Source organism: Schistocerca cancellata, chromosome 2 (assembly GCF_023864275.1).
Source record: "Schistocerca cancellata isolate TAMUIC-IGC-003103 chromosome 2, iqSchCanc2.1, whole genome shotgun sequence".
Taxonomy (NCBI): Eukaryota; Metazoa; Arthropoda; class Insecta; order Orthoptera; family Acrididae; genus Schistocerca; species Schistocerca cancellata.
In genome coordinates, this window is record NC_064627.1 from 92,848,700 (window position 1) to 92,870,748 (window position 22,049).

Genomic DNA, 22,049 nt, shown 5'->3' on the forward strand with positions numbered 1-22,049 from the left:
ATTACAAAAGGCAAAATATCGACTTATTTGCAAGCGTAGTAACTCTTCTAATAGTTCGTGATTTTAGCCTTTCCTGGGATAGAAGTATTAGATTCCGATGCACCATTGCAATTTTACTGTATCCCTTGGACCATCAACTCAACGATGAAACACAGAAATTGCATCGAAATTAAATAAAAAAAAATGTCGACTTATTTACAAGAGGAGTAACTCTTCTAGTAGTTCGTGATTTTAGGCTTTCCTGGGACAGCAGTATTAGATTCCGATGAACCATTGCAGGTTTACTGTATCCCTTGGACCTTCAAATCAACGATGAAACACAGAAATTGCATCGATATTGAATACAAAAGGCAAAATGTCAACTTATTTATAAGAGGAGTAACTCTTCTAATAGTTCGTGTTTTGAGCCTTTCCTGGGACAGCAGTATTAGATTACGATGCACCATTGCGGGTTTACTGTATCCCTTGGACTTTCAAATCAACAATGAAACACAGAAATTGCATCGATATTGAATACAAAAGGCAAAATATCGGCTTACTTACAAGCGGAGTAACTCTTCTAATAGTTCGTACTTTTAGCCTTTCCTGGGATATCAGTATTAGATTCCTTTGCACCATTGCAGGTTTACTGTATCGCTGGGACCTTCGAATCAACGATGAAACACAGAAATTGCATCGATATTGAAGACAAAAGGCAAAATGTCGACTTATTTACAAGAGGAGTAACTCTTCTAATAGTTCGTGCTTTGAGCCTTTCCTAGGACAGCAGTATTCGATTGCGATGCACCATTGCAGGTTTAGTGTATCTTTTGGACCTTCAACTAAACGATGAAACACAGAAATTGCATCGATATTGAATACAAAAGGAGAATGTCGACTTATTTAGAAGAGGAGTAACTCTTCAAATAGTTCGCGCTTTGAGCCGTTCCTGGGACAGCAGTATTAGATTACGATGCACCATTGCAGGTTTACTGTATCCCTTGGACCTTCAAATCAACAATGAAACACAGAAATTGCATCGATATTGAATACAAAAGGCAAAATGTCGACTTATTTACAAGAGGAGTAACTCTTCTAATAGTTAGTGTTTTAGCCTTTCCTGGGACAGCAGTATTAGATTCCGATGCACCATTGCAGGTTTACTGTATCCCTTGGACCTTCAAATCAACCTTGAAGAACAGAAATTGCATCGATATTGAATACAAAATGCAAATTGTCGACTTATTTACAAGAGGAGTAACTCTTCTAATTGTTCGTGCTTTAGCCTTTCCTGGGACAGCAGTATTAGATTCCGATGCACCATTGCAGGTTTACTGTATCCCTTGGACCTTCATATCAACGATGAAACACAGAAATTGCATCGATATTGAATAAAAAAGGCAAAATGTAGACTTATTTATAAGAGGAGTAACTCTTCTTATAGTTCCTGTTTGAGCCTTTCCTGGAACCGCAGTATTAGATTACGATGCACCATTGCAGGTTTACTAGATCCCATAGAAATTCAAATCAACGATGAAACACAGAAATTGCATCAATATTGAATACAAAATGCAAATTGTCGACTTAATTGCAACAGGAGTAACTCTTCTAATAGTTCGTGCTTTGAGCCTTTCCTGGAACAGCAGTATTAGATTCCGATGCACCATTGCAGGTTTACTGTATCCCTTGGACCTTCAAATCAACGATGAAACACAGAAATTGCATCGATATTGAATACAAAAGCAAAATGTCGACTTATTTACAAGAGGAGTTACTCTTCTAATAGTTCGTGCTTTTAGCCTTTCCTGGGACAGCAGTATTAGATTCCGATGAACCATTGCAGGTTCACTGTTTCCCTTGGACCTTCAAATCAACGATGAAACACAGAAATTGCATCGATATTGAATTAAAAAGAGGCAAAATGTCGACTGATTTACAAGAGGAGTAACTTTTCAAGTTGTTCGCGTTTTGAGCCTTTCCTGGGACAGCAGTATTAGATTCCGATGCACCATTGCAGGTTTACTGTATCCCTTGGACCTTCAAATCAACAATGAAATACAGAAATTGCATCGATATTGAATACAAAAGGGAAAATGTCGACTTATTTACAAGAGGAGTAACTCTTCTTATTGTTCGTGCTTTAGCCTTTCCTGGGACAGCAGTATTAGATTCCGATGCACCATTGCAGGTTTACTGTATCCCTTGGACCTTCAAATCAACGATGAAACACAGAAATTGCATCGATATTGAATAAAAAAGGCAAAATGTAGACTTATTTATAAGAGGAGTAACTCTTCTTATAGTTCCTGTTTGAGCCTTTCCTGGAACCGCAGTATTAGATTACGATGCACCATTGCAGGTTTACTAGATCCCTTAGAAATTCAAATCAACGATGAAACACAGAAATTGCATCAATATTGAATACAAAATGCAAATTGTCGACTTAATTGCAACAGGAGTAACTCTTCTAATAGTTCGTGCTTTGAGCCTTTCCTGGAACAGCAGTATTAGATTCCGATGCACCATTGCAGGTTTACTGTATCCCTTGGACCTTCAAATCAACGATGAAACACAGAAATTGCATCGATATTGAATACAAAAGCAAAATGTCGACTTATTTACAAGAGGAGTAACTCTTCTGATATTTCGTGCTTTTAGCCTTTCCTGGGACAGTAGTATTAGATTCCGATGCACCATTGCAGGTTTACTGTATCCCTTGGACCTTCAAATCCGCGATGAAACACAGATATTGCATCGATATTGACTACTAAAGTCAAAATGTCGACTTATTTATAAGAGTAGTAACTCTTCTAGTAGATACTGCTTTGAGCCTTTCCTGGGACAGCAGTATTAGATTCCGATGCACCATTGCAGGTTTACAATATCCCTTGGACCTTCAAATCAATGATGAAACACCGAAATTGCATCAATACTGAATACAAAAGTCAAAATTTCGACTTATTTATAAGAGGAGTAACTCTTCTGATAGTTCGTGCTTTGAACCTTTCCTGGGACAGCAGTTTTAGATTCAGATGCACCATTGCAGGTTTAATGTATCCCTTGGACCTTCAAATCAACGATGAAACACAGATATTGCATCGATATTGAATAAAAAAGGCAAAATGCAGACTTATTTATAAGAGGAGTAACTCTTCTTATAGTTCCTGTTTGAGCCTTTCCTGGAACCGCAGTATTAGATTACGATGCACCATTGCTGGTTTACTGTATCCCTTGGACCTTCAAATCCGCGATGAAACACAGAAATTGCATCGAAATTGATTACAAAAGGCAAAATGTAGACTTATTTATAAGAGGAGTAACTCTTCTTATAGTTCGTGCTTTGAGCCTTTCCTCTGACAGCAGTATTACATTCCGATGCACCATTGCAGGTTTACTGTTTCCCTTGGACCTTCAAATCAACAATGAAACACAGAAATTGGATCGATATTGAATACAAAAGGCAAAATGTCGACTTATTTACAAGAAGAGTAACTCTTCTAATAGTTCGTGTTTTAGCCTTTCCTGGGACAGCAGTATTAGATTCCGATGCACCATTGCTGGTTTACTGTATCCCTTGGACCTTCAAATCAACGATGAAACACAGAAATAGCATCGATATTGAATACCAAATGCAAATTGTCGACTTATTTACAAGAGGAGTAACTCTTCTAATAGTTCGTGCTTTTAGCCTTTCCTGGGACAGCAGTATTAGATTCCGATGCACCATTGCAGGTTTACTGTATCCCTTGGATCTTCAAATCAACGAAGAAACACAGAAAATGCAACGATATTGAATACAATAGGCAAAATATAGACATATTTACAAGCGGAGTAACTCTTATAATAGTTCGTGCTTTTAGCCTTTCCTGGGATAGCAGTATTAGATTCCGATTCACCATTGCAGGTTTACTGTTTCCCTGGGACCTTCGAATCAACGATGAAACACAGAAATTGCATCGATATTGAATACAAAAGGCAAAATGTCGACTTATTTACAAGAGGAGTAACTCTTCTAATAGTTCGTGCTTTTAGCCTTTCCTGGAACAGCAGTATTAGATTCCGATGCACCATTGCAGGTTTACTGTATCACTTGGACCTTCACATCAACGATGAAACACAGAAATTGCATCGATATTGAATACAAAAGGCAAAATGTCTACTTATTTTATAAGACAAGTAACTCTTCTAATAGTTCGTGCTTTGAGCCTTTCCTAGGACAGCAGTATTAGATTCCGATGCACCATTATAGGATTACTGTATCCCTTGGATCTTCAAATCAACGATGAAACACAGAAAATGCATCGATATTGAATACAAAAGGCAAAATATCGACATATTTACAAGCGGAGTAACTCTTCAAATAGTTCGCGCTTTGAGCCTTTCCTGGGACAGCAGTATTAGATTACGATGCACCATTGCAGGTTCACTGTATCCCTTCAACCTTCAAATCAACAATGAAACATAGAAATTGCATCGATATTGAATACAAAAGGTAAAATGTCGACTTATTTACAAGAGGAGTAACTCTTCTAATATTTCGTGCTTTGACCCTTTCCTGGGACAGCAGTATTATATTCCGATGCACCATTGCAGTTTTACTGTATCCCTTGGACCTTCAAATCAACGATGAAACACAGAAATTGCATCTATATTGAATACAAAATGCAAAATGTCGACTTATTTATAAGAGGAGTAACTCTTCTAATAGTTCGTGCTTTGAGCCTTTCCTGGGACAGCAGTTTTAGTTTCCGATGCACCATTGCAGGTTTACTGTATCCCTTGGACCGTCATATCAACGATGAAACAGCGAAATTGCATCGATATTGAATGCAAAAGGAAAATTGTCAACTTATTTACAAGAGGAGTAACTCTTCTAATAGTTCGTGTTTTAGCCTTTCCTGGGACTGCAGTATTAGATTCCGATGCACCATTGCAGGTTTACATGATCCCTTGGACCTTCAAATCAACGATGAAACACAGAAATTGCATCGATATTTAATACAAAAGGCAAATTGTCGACATATTTACAAGAGGAGTAACTCTTCTAATAGTTCGTGCTTTTAGCCTTTCCTGGGACAGCAGTATTAGATTCCGATGCACCATTGCAGGTTTACTGTTTCCCTTGGACCTTCAAATCAACGATGAAACACAGAAATTGCATCGATATTGAATAAAAAAGGGAAAATGTCGACTTATTTACAAGAGGAGTAACTCTTCAAATAGTTTGCGCTTTGAGCCTTTCCTGGGACCGCAGTATTAGATTACGATGCACCATTGCAGGTTTACTGTATCCCTTCGAACTTCAAATCAACAATGGAACACAGAAATTGCATCGATATTTCATACAAACGGCAAAATGTCGACTTATTTACAAGAGGAGTAACTCTTCTAATATTTCGAGCTTTGACCCTTTCCTGGGACAGCTGTATTAGATTCCGATGCACCATTGCAGGTTTACATGATCCCTTGGACCTTCAAATCAACGATGGAACACAGAAATTGCATCGATATTGAATACAAAATGCAAAATGTCGACTTATTTATAAGAGGAGTAACTCTTCTAATAGTTCGTGCTTTGAGCCGTTCCTGGGACAGCAGTATTAGATTCCGATGCACCATTGCAGGTTTACAGTTTCCCTTGGACCTTCAAATCACGATGAAACACAGAAATTGCATCGATATTGAATAAAAAAGGCAAAATGTCGACTTATTAATAAGAGGAGTAACTCTTCTAATAGTTCGTGCTTTTAGCCTTTCCTGGGACAGCAGTATTAGAATCCGATGCACCATTGCAGGTTTACTGTATCCCTTGGACCTTCAAATCAACGATGAAACACAGAAATTGCATCGATATTGAATACAAAAGGCAAAATGTCGACTTATTTATAAGAGGAGTAACTCTTCTAATAATTCGTGCTTTGACCCTTTCCTAGGACAGCAGTATTAGATTCTGATGTAACATTGCTGGTTTACTGTATCCCTTGGACCTTCAAATCAACGATGAAACACAGAAATTGCATCAATATTGAATAAAAAAAGCAAAATGTCGACTTATTTATAAGAGGAGTAACTCTTCTAATAGTTCGTGCTTTGACCCTTTCCTGGGACAGCAGTATTAGATTCCGATGCACCATTGCAGGTTTACTGTATCCCTTGGACCTTCAAATCAACGATGAAACACAGAAATTGCATCGATATTGAATACAAAAGGCAAATTGTCGACTTATTTACAAGAGGAGTAACTCTTCTAATAGTACGTGCTTTTAGCCTTTCCTGGGACAGCAGTATTAGATTCCGATGCACCATTGCAGGTTAACTGTATCCCCTGGACCTTCAATTCAACGATGAAACACAGAAGATGCATCGATATTGAATACAAAATGCAAAATATCGACTTATTTACAAGCGGAGTAACTCTTCTAATAGTTCGTGCTTTTAGCCTCTCCTGGGATAGCAGTATTAGATTCCGATGCACCATTGCAGGTTTACTGTATCCCTTGGACCTTCGAATCAACGATGAAACACAGAAATTGCATCGATATTGAATACAAAAGGCAAATTGTCGACTTATTTACAAGAGGAGTAACTCTTCTAATAGTTCGTGATTTTAGCCTTTCCTGGGACAGCAGTATTAGATTCCGATGCACCATTGCAGGTTTACTGTATCCCTTGTAGCTTCTAATCAACGATGAAACACAGAAATTGCATTGATATTGAATACAAAATGCAAATTGTCGACTTATTTACAAGAGGAGTAACTCTTCTAATAGTTCGTGCTTTTAGCCTTTCCTGGGACAGCAATATTAGATTCCGATGCACCATTGCAGGTTTACTGTATCCCTTGGATCTTCAAATCAACGAAGAAACACAGAAAATGCATCGATATTGAATACAAAAGGCAAAATATCGACATATTTACAATCGGAGTAACTCTTATAATAGTTCGTGCTTTTAGCCTTTCCTGGGATAGCAGTATTAGATTCCGATTCACCATTGCAGGTTTACTGTTTCCCTGGGACCTTCGAATCAACGATGAAACACAGAAATTGCATCGATATTGAATACAAAAGGCAAAATGTCGACTTATTTACAAGGGGAGTAACTCTTCTAATAGTTCGTGCTTTTAGCCTTTCCTGGGACAGCAGTATTAGATTCCGATGCACCATTGCAGGTTTACTGTATCCCTTGGACCTTCACATCAACGATGAAACACAGAAATTGCATCGATATTGAATACAAAAGGCAAAATGTCTACTTATTTTATAAGACAAGTAACTCTTCTAATAGTTCGTGCTTTGAGCCTTTCCTAGGACAGCAGTATTAGATTCCGATGCACCATTATAGGATTACTGTATCCCTTGGATCTTCAAATCAACGATGAAACACAGAAAATGCATCGATATTGAATACAAAAGGCAAAATATCGACATATTTACAAGCGGAGTAACACTTCAAATAGTTCGCGCTTTGAGCCTTTCCTGGGACAGCAGTATTAGATTACGATGCACCATTGCAGGTTCACTGTATCCCTTCGACCTTCAAATCAACAATGAAACATAGAAATTGCATCGATATTGAATACAAAAGGTAAAATGTCGACTTATTTACAAGAGGAGTAACTCTTCTAATATTTCGTGCTTTGACCCTTTCCTGGGACAGCAGTATTATATTCCGATGCACCATTGCAGGTTTACTGTATCCCTTGGACCTTCAAATCAACGATGAAACACAGAAATTGCATCTATATTGAATACAAAATGCAAAATGTCGACTTATTTATAAGGGGAGTAACTCTGCTAATAGTTCGTGCTTTGAGCCTTTCCTGGGACAGCAGTTTTAGTTTCCGATGCACCATTGCAGGTTTACTGTATCCGTTGGACCGTCATATCAACGATGAAACAGCGAAATTGCATCGATATTGAATGCAAAAGGAAAATTGTCAACTTATTTACAAGAGGAGTAACTCTTCTAATAGTTCGTGTTTTAGCCTTTCCTGGGACTGCAGTATTAGATTCCGATGCACCATTGCAGGTTTACATGATCCCTTGGACCTTCAAATCAACGATGAAACACAGAAATTGCATCGATATTTAATACAAAAGGCAAATTGTCGACTTATTTACAAGAGGAGTAACTCTTCTAATAGTTCGTGCTTTTAGCCTTTCCTGGGACAGCAGTATTAGATTCCGATGCACCATTGCAGGTTTACTGTTTCCCTTGGCCTTCAAATCAACGATGAAACACAGAAATTGCATCGATATTGAATAAAAAAGGGAAAATGTCGACTTATTTACAAGAGGAGTAACTCTTCAAATAGTTTGCGCTTTGAGCCTTTCCTGGGACCGCAGTATTAGATTACGATGCACCATTGCAGGTTTACTGTATCCCTTCGAACTTCAAATCAACAATGGAACACAGAAATTGCATCGATATTTCATACAAACGGCAAAATGTCGACTTATTTACAAGAGGAGTAACTCTTCTAATATTTCGAGCTTTGACCCTTTCCTGGGACAGCTGTATTAGATTCCGATGCACCATTGCAGGTTTACTGTATCCCTTGGACCTTTAAATCAACGATGAAACACAGAAATTGCATCGATATTGAATACAAAATGCAAAATGTCGACATATTTATAAGAGGAGTAACTCTTCTAATAGTTCGTGCTTTGAGCCGTTCCTGGGACAGCAGTATTAGATTCCGATGCACCATTGCAGGTTTACAGTTTCCCTTGGACCTTCAAATCACGATGAAACACAGAAATTGCATCGATATTGAATAAAAAAGGCAAAATGTCGACTTATTTATAAGAGGAGTAACTCTTCTAATAGTTCGTGATTTTAGCCTTTCCTGGGACAGCAGTATTAGAATCCGATGCACCATTGCAGGTTTACTGTATCCCTTGGACCTTCAAATCAACGATGAAACACAGAATTTGCATCGATATTGAATACAAAAGGCAAAATGTCGACTTATTTATAAGAGGAGTAACTCTTCTAATAATTCGTGCTTTGACCCTTTCCTAGGACAGCAGTATTAGATTCTGATGTAACATTGCTGGTTTACTGTATCCCTTGGACCTTCAAATCAACGATGAAACACAGAAATTGCATCAATATTGAATAAAAAAAGCAAAATGTCGACTTATTTATAAGAGGAGTAACTCTTCTAATAGTTCGTGCTTTGACCCTTTCCTGGGACAGCAGTATTAGATTCCGATGCACCATTGCAGGTTTACTGTATCCCTTGGACCTTCAAATCAACGATGAGACACAGAAATTGCATCGATATTGAATACAAAAGGCAAATTTTCGACTTATTTACAAGAGGAGTAACTCTTCTAATAGTACGTGCTTTTAGCCTTTCCTGGGACAGCAGTATTAGATTCCGATGCACCATTGCAGGTTAACTGTATCCCCTGGACCTTCAATTCAACGATGAAACACAGAAGATGCATCGATATTGAATACAAAATGCAAAATATCGACTTATTTACAAGCGGAGTAACTCTTCTAATAGTTCGTGCTTTTAGCCTCTCCTGGGATAGCAGTATTAGATTCCGATGCACCATTGCAGGTTTACTGTATCCCTTGGACCTTCGAATCAACGATGAAACACAGAAATTGCATCGATATTGAATACAAAAGGCAAATTGTCGACTTATTTACAAGAGGAGTAACTCTTCTAATAGTTCGTGATTTTAGCCTTTCCTGGGACAGCAGTATTAGATTCCGATGCACCATTGCAGGTTTACTGTATCCCTTGTAGCTTCTAATCAACGATGAAACACAGAAATTGCATCGATATTGAATACAAAATGCAAATTGTCGACTTATTTACAAGAGGAGTAACTCTTCTAATAGTTCGTGCTTTTAGCCTTTCCTGGGACAGCAGTATTAGATTCCGATGCACCATTGCAGGTTTACTGTATCCCTTGGATCTTCAAATCAACGAAGAAACACAGAAAATGCATCGATATTGAATACAAAAGGCAAAATATCGACATATTTACAATCGGAGTAACTCTTATAATAGTTCGTGCTTTTAGCCTTTCCTGGGATAGCAGTATTAGATTCCGATTCACCATTGCAGGTTTACTGTTTCCCTGGGACCTTCGAATCAACGATGAAACACAGAAATTGCATCGATATTGAATACAAAAGGCAAAATGTCGACTTATTTACAAGAGGAGTAACTCTTCTAATAGTTCGTGCTTTTAGCCTTTCCTGGGACAGCAGTATTAGATTCCGATGCACCATTGCAGGTTTACTGTATCCCTTGGACCTTCACATCAACGATGAAACACAGAAATTGCATCGATATTGAATACAAAAGGCAAAATGTCTACTTATTTTATAAGACAAGTAACTCTTCTAATAGTTCGTGCTTTGAGCCTTTCCTAGGACAGCAGTATTAGATTCCGATGCACCATTATAGGATTACTGTATCCCTTGGATCTTCAAATCAACGATGAAACACAGAAAATGCATCGATATTGAATACAAAAGGCAAAATATCGACATATTTACAAGCGGAGTAACTCTTCAAATAGTTCGCGCTTTGAGCCTTTCCTGGGACAGCAGTATTAGATTACGATGCACCATTGCAGGTTTACTGTATCCCTTGGACCGTCGAATCAACGATGAAACAGCGAAATTGCATCGATATTGAATACAAAAGGAAAATTGTCAACTTATTTACAAGAGGAGTAACTCTTCTAATAGTTCGTGTTTTAGCCTTTCCTGGGACTGCAGTATTGGATTCCGATGCACCATTGCAGGTTTACTGTTTCCCTTGGACCTTAAAATCAACGATGAAACACAGAAATTGCATCGATATTGAATAAAAAAGGCAAAATGTCGACTTATTTACAAGAGGAGTAACTCTTCAAATAGTTCGCGCTTTGAGCCTTTCCTGGGACCGCAGTATTAGATTACGATGCACCATTGCAGGTTTACTGTATCCCTTCGAACTTCAAATCAACAATGGAACACAGAATTTGCATCGATATTGAATACAAACGGCAAAATGTCGACTTATTTACAAGAGGAGTAACTCTTCTAATATTTCGAGCTTTGACCCTTTCCTGGGACAGCTGTATTAGATTCCGATGCACCATTGCAGGTTTACTGTATCCCTTGGACCTTCAAATCAACGATGAAACACAGAAATTGCATCGATATTGAATACAAAATGCAAAATGTCGACTTATTTATAAGAGGAGTAACTCTTCTAATAGTTCGTGCTTTGAGACGTTCCTGGGACAGCAGTATTAGATTCCGATGCACCATTGCAGGTTTACAGTTTCCCTTGGACCTTCAAATCACGATGAAACACAGAAATTGCATCGATATTGAATAAAAAAGCAAAATGTCGACTTATTTATAAGAGGAGTAACTCCTCTAATAGTTCGTGCTTTGACCCTTTCCTGGGACAGCAGTATTAGATTCCGATGCACCATTGCAGGTTTACTGTATCCCTTGGACCTTCAAATCAACGATGAAACACAGAAATTGCATCGATATTGAATACAAAAGGCAAAATGTCGGCTTATTTATAAGAGGAGTAACTCTTCTAATAAATCGTGCTTTGACCCTTTCCTAGGACAGCAGTATTAGATTCTGATGTAACATTGCTGGTTTACTGTATCCCTTGGACCTTCAAATCAACGATGAAACACAGAAATTGCATCAATATTGAATAAAAAAAGCAAAATGTCGACTTATTTATAAGAGGAGTAACTCTTCTAATAGTTCGTGCTTTGACCCTTTCCTGGGACAGCAGTATTAGATTCCGATGCACCAATGCAGGTTTACTGTATCCCTTGGACCTTCAAATCAACGATGAAACACAGAAATTGCATCGATATTGAATACAAAAGGCAAATTGTCGACTTATTTACAAGAGGAGTAACTCTTCTAATAGTACGTGCGTTTAGCCTTTCCTGGGACAGCAGTATTAGATTCCGATGCACCATTGCAGGTTAACTGTATCCCCTGGACCTTCAATTCAACGATGAAACACAGAAGATGCATCGATATTGAATACAAAATGCAAAATATCGACTTATTTACAAGCGGAGTAACTCTTCTAATAGTTCGTGCTTTTAGCCTCTCCTGGGATAGCAGTATTAGATTCCGATGCACCATTGCAGGTTTACTGTATCCCTTGGACCTTCGAATCAACGATGAAACACAGAAATTGCATTGATATTGAATACAAAAGGCAAATTGTCGACTTATTTACAAGAGGAGTAACTCTTCTAATAGTTCGTGATTTTAGCCTTTCCTGGGACAGCAGTATTAGATTCCGATGCACCATTGCAGGTTTACTGTATCCCTTGTAGCTTCAAATCAACGTTGAAACACAGAAATTGCATCGATATTGAATACAAAATGCAAATTGTCATCTTATTTACAAGAGGAGTAACTCTTCTAATAGTTCGTGCTTTTAGCCTTTCCTGGGACAGCAGTATTAGATTCCGATGCACCATTGCAGGTTTACTGTATCCCTTGGATCTTCAAATCAACGAAGAAACACAGAAAATGCATCGATATTGAATACAAAAGGCAAAATATCGACATATTTACAAGCGGAGTAACTCTTATAATAGTTCGTGCTTTTAGCCTTTCCTGGGATAGCAGTATTAGATTCCGATTCACCATTGCAGGTTTACTGTTTCCCTGGGACCTTCGAATCAACGATGAAACACAGAAATTGCATCGATATTGAATACAAAAGGCAAAATGTCGACTTATTTACAAGAGGAGTAACTCTTCTAATAGTTCGTGCTTTTGGCCTTTCCTGGGACAGCAGTATTAGATTCCGATGCACCATTGCAGGTTTACTGTATCCCTTGGACCTTCACATCAACGATGAAACACAGAAATTGCATCGATATTGAATACAAAAGGCAAAATGTCTACTTATTTTATAAGACAAGTAACTCTTCTAATAGTTCGTGCTTTGAGCCTTTCCTAGGACAGCAGTATTAGATTCCGATGCACCATTATAGGATTACTGTATCCCTTGGATCTTCAAATCAACGATGAAACACAGAAAATGCATCGATATTGAATACAAAAGGCAAAATATCGACATATTTACAAGCGGAGTAACTCTTCAAATAGTTCGCGCTTTGAGCCTTTCCTGGGACAGCAGTATTAGATTACGATGCACCATTGCAGGTTTACTGTATCCCTTCGACCTTCAAATCAACAATGAAACACAGAAATTGCATCGATATTGAATACAAAAGGTAAAATGTCGACTTATTTACAAGAGGAGTAACTCTTCTAATATTTCGTGCTTTGACCCTTTCCTGGGACAGCAGTATTATATTCCGATGCACCATTGCAGGTTTACTGTATCCCTTGGACCTTCAAATCAACGATGAAACACAGAAATTGCATCGATATTGAATACAAAAGGCAAATTGTCGACTTATTTACAAGAGGAGTAACTCTTCTAATAGTACGTGCTTTTAGCCTTTCCTGGGACAGCAGTATTAGATTCCGATGCACCATTGCAGGTTAACTGTATCCCCTCGACCTTCAATTCAACGATGAAACACAGAAGATGCATCGATATTGAATACAAAATGCAAAATATCGACTTATTTACAAGCGGAGTAACTCTTCTAATAGTTCGTGCTTTTAGCCTCTCCTGGGATAGCAGTATTAGATTCCGATGCACCATTGCAGGTTTACTGTATCCCTTGGACCTTCGAATCAACGATGAAACACAGAAATTGCATCGATATTGAATACAAAAGGCAAATTGTCGACTTATTTACAAGAGGAGTAACTCTTCTAATAGTTCGTGATTTTAGCCTTTCCTGGGACAGCAGTATTAGATTCCGATGCACCATTGCAGGTTTACTGTATCCCTTGTAGCTTCAAATCAACGATGAAACACAGAAATTGCATCGATATTGAATACAAAATGCAAATTGTCGACTTATTTACAAGAGGAGTAACTCTTCTAATAGTTCGTGCTTTTAGCCTTTCCTGGGACAGCAGTATTAGATTCCGATGCACCATTGCAGGTTTACTGTATCCCTTGGATCTTCAAATCAACGAAGAAACACAGAAAATGCATCGATATTGAATACAAAAGGCAAAATATCGACATATTTACAAGCGGAGTAACTCTTATAATAGTTCGTGCTTTTAGCCTTTCCTGGGATAGCAGTATTAGATTCCGATTCACCATTGCAGGTTTACTGTTTCCCTGGGACCTTCGAATCAACGATGAAACACAGAAATTGCATCGATATTGAATACAAAAGGGAAAATGTCGACTTATTTACAAGAGGAGTAACTCTTCTAATAGTTCGTGCTTTTGGCCTTTCCTGGGACAGCAGTATTAGATTCCGATGCACCATTGCAGGTTTACTGTATCATTTGGACCTTCACATCAACGATGAAACACAGAAATTGCATCGATATTGAATACAAAAGGCAAAAAGTCTACTTATTTTATAAGACAAGTAACTCTTCTAATAGTTCGTGCTTTGAGCCTTTCCTAGGACAGCAGTATTAGATTCCGATGCACCATTATAGGATTACTGTATCCCTTGGATCTTCAAATCAACGATGAAACACAGAAATTGCATCGATATTGAATACAAAAGGCAAAATATCGACATATTTACAAGCGGAGTAACTCTTCAAATAGTTCGCGCTTTGAGCCTTTCCTGGGACAGCAGTATTAGATTACGATGCACCATTGCAGGTTTACTGTATCCCTTCGACCTTCAAATCAACAATGAAACACAGAAATTGCATCGATATTGAATACAAAAGGTAAAATGTCGACTTATTTACAAGAGGAGTAACTCTTCTAATATTTCGTGCTTTGACCCTTTCCTGGGACAGCAGTATTATATTCCGATGCACCATTGCAGGTTTACTGTATCCCTTGGACCTTCAAATCAACGATGAAACACAGAAATTGCATCGATATTGAATACAAAAGGCAAATTGTCGACTTATTTACAAGAGGAGTAACTCTTCTAATAGTACGTGCTTTTAGCCTTTCCTGGGACAGCAGTATTAGATTCCGATGCACCATTGCAGGTTAACTGTATCCCCTGGACCTTCAATTCAACGATGAAACACAGAAGATGCATCGATATTGAATACAAAATGCAAAATATCGACTTATTTACAAGCGGAGTAACTCTTCTAATAGTTCGTGCTTTTAGCCTCTCCTGGGATAGCAGTATTAGATTCCGATGCACCATTGCAGGTTTACTGTATCCCTTGGACCTTCGAATCAACGATGAAACACAGAAATTGCATCGATATTGAATACAAAAGGCAAATTGTCGACTTATTTACAAGAGGAGTAACTCTTCTAATAGTTCGTGATTTTAGCCTTTCCTGGGACAGCAGTATTAGATTCCGATGCACCATTGCAGGTTTACTGTATCCCTTGTAGCTTCAAATCAACGATGAAACACAGAAATTGCATCGATATTGAATACAAAATGCAAATTGTCGACTTATTTACAAGAGGAGTAACTCTTCTAATAGTTCGTGCTTTTAGCCTTTCCTGGGACAGCAGTATTAGATTCCGATGCACCATTGCAGGTTTACTGTATCCCTTGGATCTTCAAATCAACGAAGAAACACAGAAAATGCATCGATATTGAATACAAAAGGCAAAATATCGACATATTTACAAGCGGAGTAACTCTTATAATAGTTCGTGCTTTTAGCCTTTCCTGGGATAGCAGTATTAGATTCCGATTCACCATTGCAGGTTTACTGTTTCCCTGGGACCTTCGAATCAACGATGAAACACAGAAATTGCATCGATATTGAATACAAAAGGCAAAATGTCGACTTATTTACAAGAGGAGTAACTCTTCTAATAGTTCGTGCTTTTAGCCTTTCCTGGGACAGCAGTATTAGATTCCGATGCACCATTGCAGGTTTACTGTATCCCTTGGACCTTCACATCAACGATGAAACACAGAAATTGCATCGATATTGAATACAAAAGGCAAAATGTCTACTTATTTTATAAGACAAGTAACTCTTCTAATAGTTCGTGCTTTGAGCCTTTCCTAGGACAGCAGTATTAGATTCCGATGCACCATTATAGGATTACTGTATCCCTTGGATCTTCAAATCAACGATGAAACACAGAAAATGCATCGATATTGAATACAAAAGGCAAAATATCGACATATTTACAAGCGGAGTAACTCTTCAAATAGTTCGCGCTTTGAGCCTTTCCTGGGACAGCAGTATTAGATTACGATGCACCATTGCAGGTTTACTGTATCCCTTCGACCTTCAAATCAACAATGAAACACAGAAATTGCATCGATATTGAATACAAAAGGTAAAATGTCGACTTATTTACAAGAGGAGTAACTCTTCTAATATTTCGTGCTTTGACCCTTTCCTGGGACAGCAGTATTATATTCCGATGCACCATTGCAGGTTTACTGTATCCCTTGGACCTTCAAATCAACGATGAAACACAGAAATTGCATCTATATTGAATACAAAATGCAAAATGTCGACTTATTTATAAGAGGAGTGACTCTTCTAATAGTTCGTGCTTTGAGCCTTTCCTGGGACAGCAGTTTTAGTTTCCGATGCACCATTGCAGGTTTACTGTATCCCTCGGACCGTCGAATCAACGATGAAACAGCGAAATTGCATCGATATTGAATACAAAAGGAAAATTGTCAACTTATTTACAAGAGGAGTAACTCTTCTAATAGTTCGTGTTTTAGCCTTTCCTGGGACTGCAGTATTAGATTCCGATGCACCATTGCAGGTTTACTGTTTCCCTTGGACCTTCAAATCAACGATGAAACACAGAAATTGCATCGATATTGAATAAAAAAGGCAAAATGTCGACTTATTTACAAGAGGAGTAACTCTTCAAATAGTTCGCGCTTTGAGCCTTTCCTGGGACCGCAGTATTAGATTACGATGCACCATTGCAGGTTTACTGTATCCCTTCGAACTTCAAATCAACAATGGAACACAGAAATTGCATCGATATTGAATACAAACGGCAAAATGTCGACTTATTTACAAGAGGAGTAACTCTTCTAATATTTCGAGCTTTGACCCTTTCCTGGGACAGCTGTATTAGATTCCGATGCACCATTGCAGGTTTACTGTATCCCTTGGACCTTCAAATCAACGATGAAACACAGAAATTGCATCGATATTGAATACAAAATGCAAAATGTCGACTTATTTATAAGAGGAGTAACTCTTCTAATTGTTCGTGCTTTGAGACGTTCCTGGGACAGCAGTATTAGATTCCGATGCACCATTGCAGGTTTACAGTTTCCCTTGGACCTTCAAATCACGATGAAACACAGAAATTGCATCGATATTGAATAAAAAAGGCAAAATGTCGACTTATTTATAAGAGGAGTAACTCTTCTAATAGTTCGTGCTTTGACCCTTTCCTGGGACAGCAGTATTAGATTCCGATGCACCATTGCAGGTTTACTGTATCCCTTGGACCTTCAAATCAACGATGAAACACAGAAATTGCATCGATATTGAATGCAAAAGGCAAAATGTCGACTTATTTATAAGAGGAGTAACTCTTCTAATAATTCGTGCTTTGACCCTTTCCTAGGACAGCAGTATTAGATTCTGATGTAACATTGCTGGTTTACTGTATCCCTTGGACCTTCAAATCAACGATGAAACACAGAAATTGCATCAATAGTGAATAAAAAAAGCAAAATGTCGACTTATTTATAAGAGGAGTAACTCTTCTAATAGTTCGTGCTTTGACCCTTTCCTGGGACAGCAGTATTATATTCCGATGCACCATTGCAGGTTTACTGTATCCCTTGGACCTTCAAATCAACGATGAAACACAGAAATTGCATCGATATTGAATACAAAAGGCAAATTGTCGACTTATTTACAAGAGGAGTAACTCTTCTAATAGTACGTGCTTTTAGCCTTTCCTGGGACAGCAGTATTAGATTCCGATGCACCATTGCAGGTTAACTGTATCCCCTGGACCTTCAATTCAACGATGAAACACAGAAGATGCATCGATATTGAATACAAAATGCAAAATATCGACTTATTTACAAGCGGAGTAACTCTTCTAATAGTTCGTGCTTTTAGCCTCTCCTGGGATAGCAGTATTGGATTCCGATGCACCATTGCAGGTTTACTGTATCCCTTGGACCTTCGAATCAACGATGAAACACAGAAATTGCATCGATATTGAATACAAAAGGCAAATTGTCGACTTATTTACAAGAGGAGTAACTCTTCTGATAGTTCGTGATTTTAGCCTTTCCTGGGACAGCAGTATTAGATTCCGATGCACCATTGCAGGTTTACTGTATCCCTTGTAGCTTCAAATCAACGATGAAACACAGAAATTGCATCGATATTGAATACAAAATGCAAATTGTCGACTTATTTACAAGAGGAGTAACTCTTCTAATAGTTCGTGCTTTTAGCCTTTCCTGGGACAGCAGTATTAGATTCCGATGCACCATTGCAGGTTTACTGTATCCCTTGGATCTTCAAATCAACGAAGAAACACAGAAAATGCATCGATATTGAATACAAAAGGCAAAATATCGACATATTTACAAGCGGAGTAACTCTTATAATAGTTCGTGCTTTTAGCCTTTCCTGGGATAGCAGTATTAGATTCCGATTCACCATTGCAGGTTTACTGTTGCCCTGGGACCTTCGAATCAACGATGAAACACAGAAATTGCATCGATATTGAATACAAAAGGCAAAATGTCGACTTATTTACAAGAGGAGTAACTCTTCTAATAGTTCGTGCTTTTAGCCTTTCCTGGGACAGCAGTATTAGATTCCGATGCACCATTGCAGGTTTACTGTATCCCTTGGACCTTCACATCAACGATGAAACACCGAAATTGCATCGATATTGAATACAAAAGGCAAAATGTCTACTTATTTTATAAGACAAGTAACTCTTCTAATAGTTCGTGCTTTGAGCCTTTCCTAGGACAGCAGTATTAGATTCCGATGCACCATTATAGGATTACTGTATCCCTTGGATCTTCAAATCAACGATGAAACACAGAAAATGCATCGATATTGAATACAAAAGGCAAAATATCGACATATTTACAAGCGGAGTAACTCTTCAAATAGTTCGCGCTTTGAGCCTTTCCTGGGACAGCAGTAGTAGATTACGATGCACCATTGCAGGTTTACTGTATCCCTTCGACCTTCAAATCAACAATGAGACACAGAAATTGCATCGATATTGAATACAAAAGGTAAAATGTCGACTTATTTACAAGAGGAGTAACTCTTCTAATATTTCGTGCTTTGACCCTTTCCTGGGACAGCAGTATTATATTCCGATGCACCATTGCAGGTTTACTGTATCCCTTGGACCTTCAAATCAACGATGAAACACAGAAATTGCATCTATATTGAATACAAAATGCAAAATGTCGACTTATTTATAAGAGGAGTAACTCTTCTAATTGTTCGTGCTTTGAGCCTTTCCTGGGACAGCAGTATTAGTTTCCGATGCACCATTGCAGGTTTACTGTATCCCTTGGACCGTCGAATCAACGATGAAACAGCGAAATTGCATCGATATTGAATACAAAAGGAAAATTGTCAACTTATTTACAAGAGGAGTAACTCTACTAATAGTTCGTGTTTTAGCCTTTCCTGGGACTGCAGTATTAGATTCCGATGCACCATTGCAGGTTTACTGTTTCCCTTGGACCTTCAAATCAACGATGAAACACAGAAATTGCATCGATATTGAATAAAAAAGGCAAAATGTCGACTTATTTACAAGAGGAGTAACTCTTCAAATAGTTCGCGCTTTGAGCCTTTCCTGGGACCGCAGTATTAGATTACGATGCAACATTGCAGGTTTACTGTATCCCTTCGAACTTCAAATCAACAATGGAACACAGAAATTGCATCGATATTGAATACAAACGGCAAAATGTCGACTTATTTACAAGAGGAGTAACTCTAATAATATTTCGAGCTTTGACCCTTTCCTGGGACAGCTGTATTAGATTCCGATGCACCATTGCAGGTTTACTGTATCCCTTGGACCTTCAAATCAACGATGAAACACAGAAATTGCATCGATATTGAATACAAAATGCAAAATGTCGACTTATTTATAAGAGGAGTAACTCTTCTAATAGTTCGTGCTTTGAGACGTTCCTGGGACAGCAGTATTAGATTCCGATGCACCATTGCAGGTTTACAGTTTCCCTTGGACCTTCAAATCACGATGAAACACAGAAATGGCATCGATATTGAATAAAAAAGGCAAAATGTCGACTTATTTATAAGAGGAGTAACTCTTCTAATAGTTCGTGCTTTGACCCTTTCCTGGGACAGCAGTATTAGATTCCGATGCACCATTGCAGGTTTACTGTATCCCTTGGACCTTCAAATCAAAGATGAAACACAGAAATTGCATCGATATTGAATACAAAAGGCAAAATGTCGACTTATTTATAAGAGGAGTAACTCTTCTAATAATTCGTGCTTTGACCCTTTCCTAGGACAGCAGTATTAGATTCTGATGTAACATTGCTGGTTTACTGTATCCCTTGGACCTTCAAATCAACGATGAAACACAGAAATTGCATCAATATTGAATAAAAAAAGCATAATGTCGACTTATTTATAAGAGGAGTAACTCTTCTAATAGTTCGTGCTTTGACCCTTTCCTGGGACAGCAGTATTAGATTCCGATGCACCATTGCAGGTTTACTGTATCCCTTGGACCTTCAAATCAACAATGAAACACAGAAATTGCATCGATATTGAATACAAAAGGCAAATTGTCGACTTATTTACAAGAGGAGCAACTCTTCTAATAGTACGTGCTTTTAGCCTTTCCTGGGACAGCAGTATTAGATTCCGATGCACCATTGCAGGTTAACTGTATCCCCTGGACCTTCAATTCAACGATGAAACACAGAAGATGCATCGATATTGAATACAAAATGCAAAATATCGACTTATTTACAAGCGGAGTAACTCTTCTAATAGTTCGTGCTTTTAGCCTCTCCTGGGATAGCAGTATTAGATTCCGATGCACCATTGCAGGTTTACTGTATCCCTTGGACCTTCGAATCAACGATGAAACACAGAAATTGCATCGATATTGAATACAAAAGGCAAAATGTCGACTTATTTACAAGAGGAGTAACTCTTCTAATAGTTCGTGCTTTTAGCCTTTCCTGGGACAGCAGTATTAGATTCCGATGCACCATTGCAGGTTTACTGTATCCCTTGGACCTTCACATCAACGATGAAACACAGAAATTGCATCGATATTGAATACAAAAGGCAAAATGTCTACTTATTTTATAAGACAAGTAACTCTTCTAATAGTTCGTGCTTTGAGTCTTTCCTAGGACAGCAGTATTAGATTCCGATGCACCATTATAGGATTACTGTATCCCTTGGACCTTCAAATCAACGATGAAACACAGAAATTGCATCGATATTGAATACAAAATGCAAAATGTCGACTTATTTATCAGAGGAGTAACTCTTCTAATAGTTCGTGCTTTGAGACGTTCCTGGGACAGCAGTATTAGATTCCGATGCACCATTGCAGGTTTACAGTTTCCCTTGGACCTTCAAATCACGATGAAACACAGAAATTGCATCGATATTGAATAAAAAAGGCAAAATGTCGACTTATTTATAAGAGGAGTAACTCTTCTAATAGTTCGTGCTTTGACCCTTTCCTGGGACAGCAGTATTAGATTCCGATGCACCATTGCAGGTTTACTGTATCCCTTGGACCTTCAAATCAACGATGAAACACAGAAATTGCATCGATATTGAATACAAAAGGCAAAATGTCGACTTATTTATAAGAGGAGTAACTCTTCTAATAATTCGTGCTTTGACCCTTTCCTAGGACAGCAGTATTAGATTCTGATGTAACATTGCTGGTTTACTGTATCCCTTGGACCTTCAAATCAACGATGAAACACAGAAATTGCATCAATATTGAATAAAAAAAGCAAAATGTCGACTTATTTATAAGAGGAGTAACTCTTCTA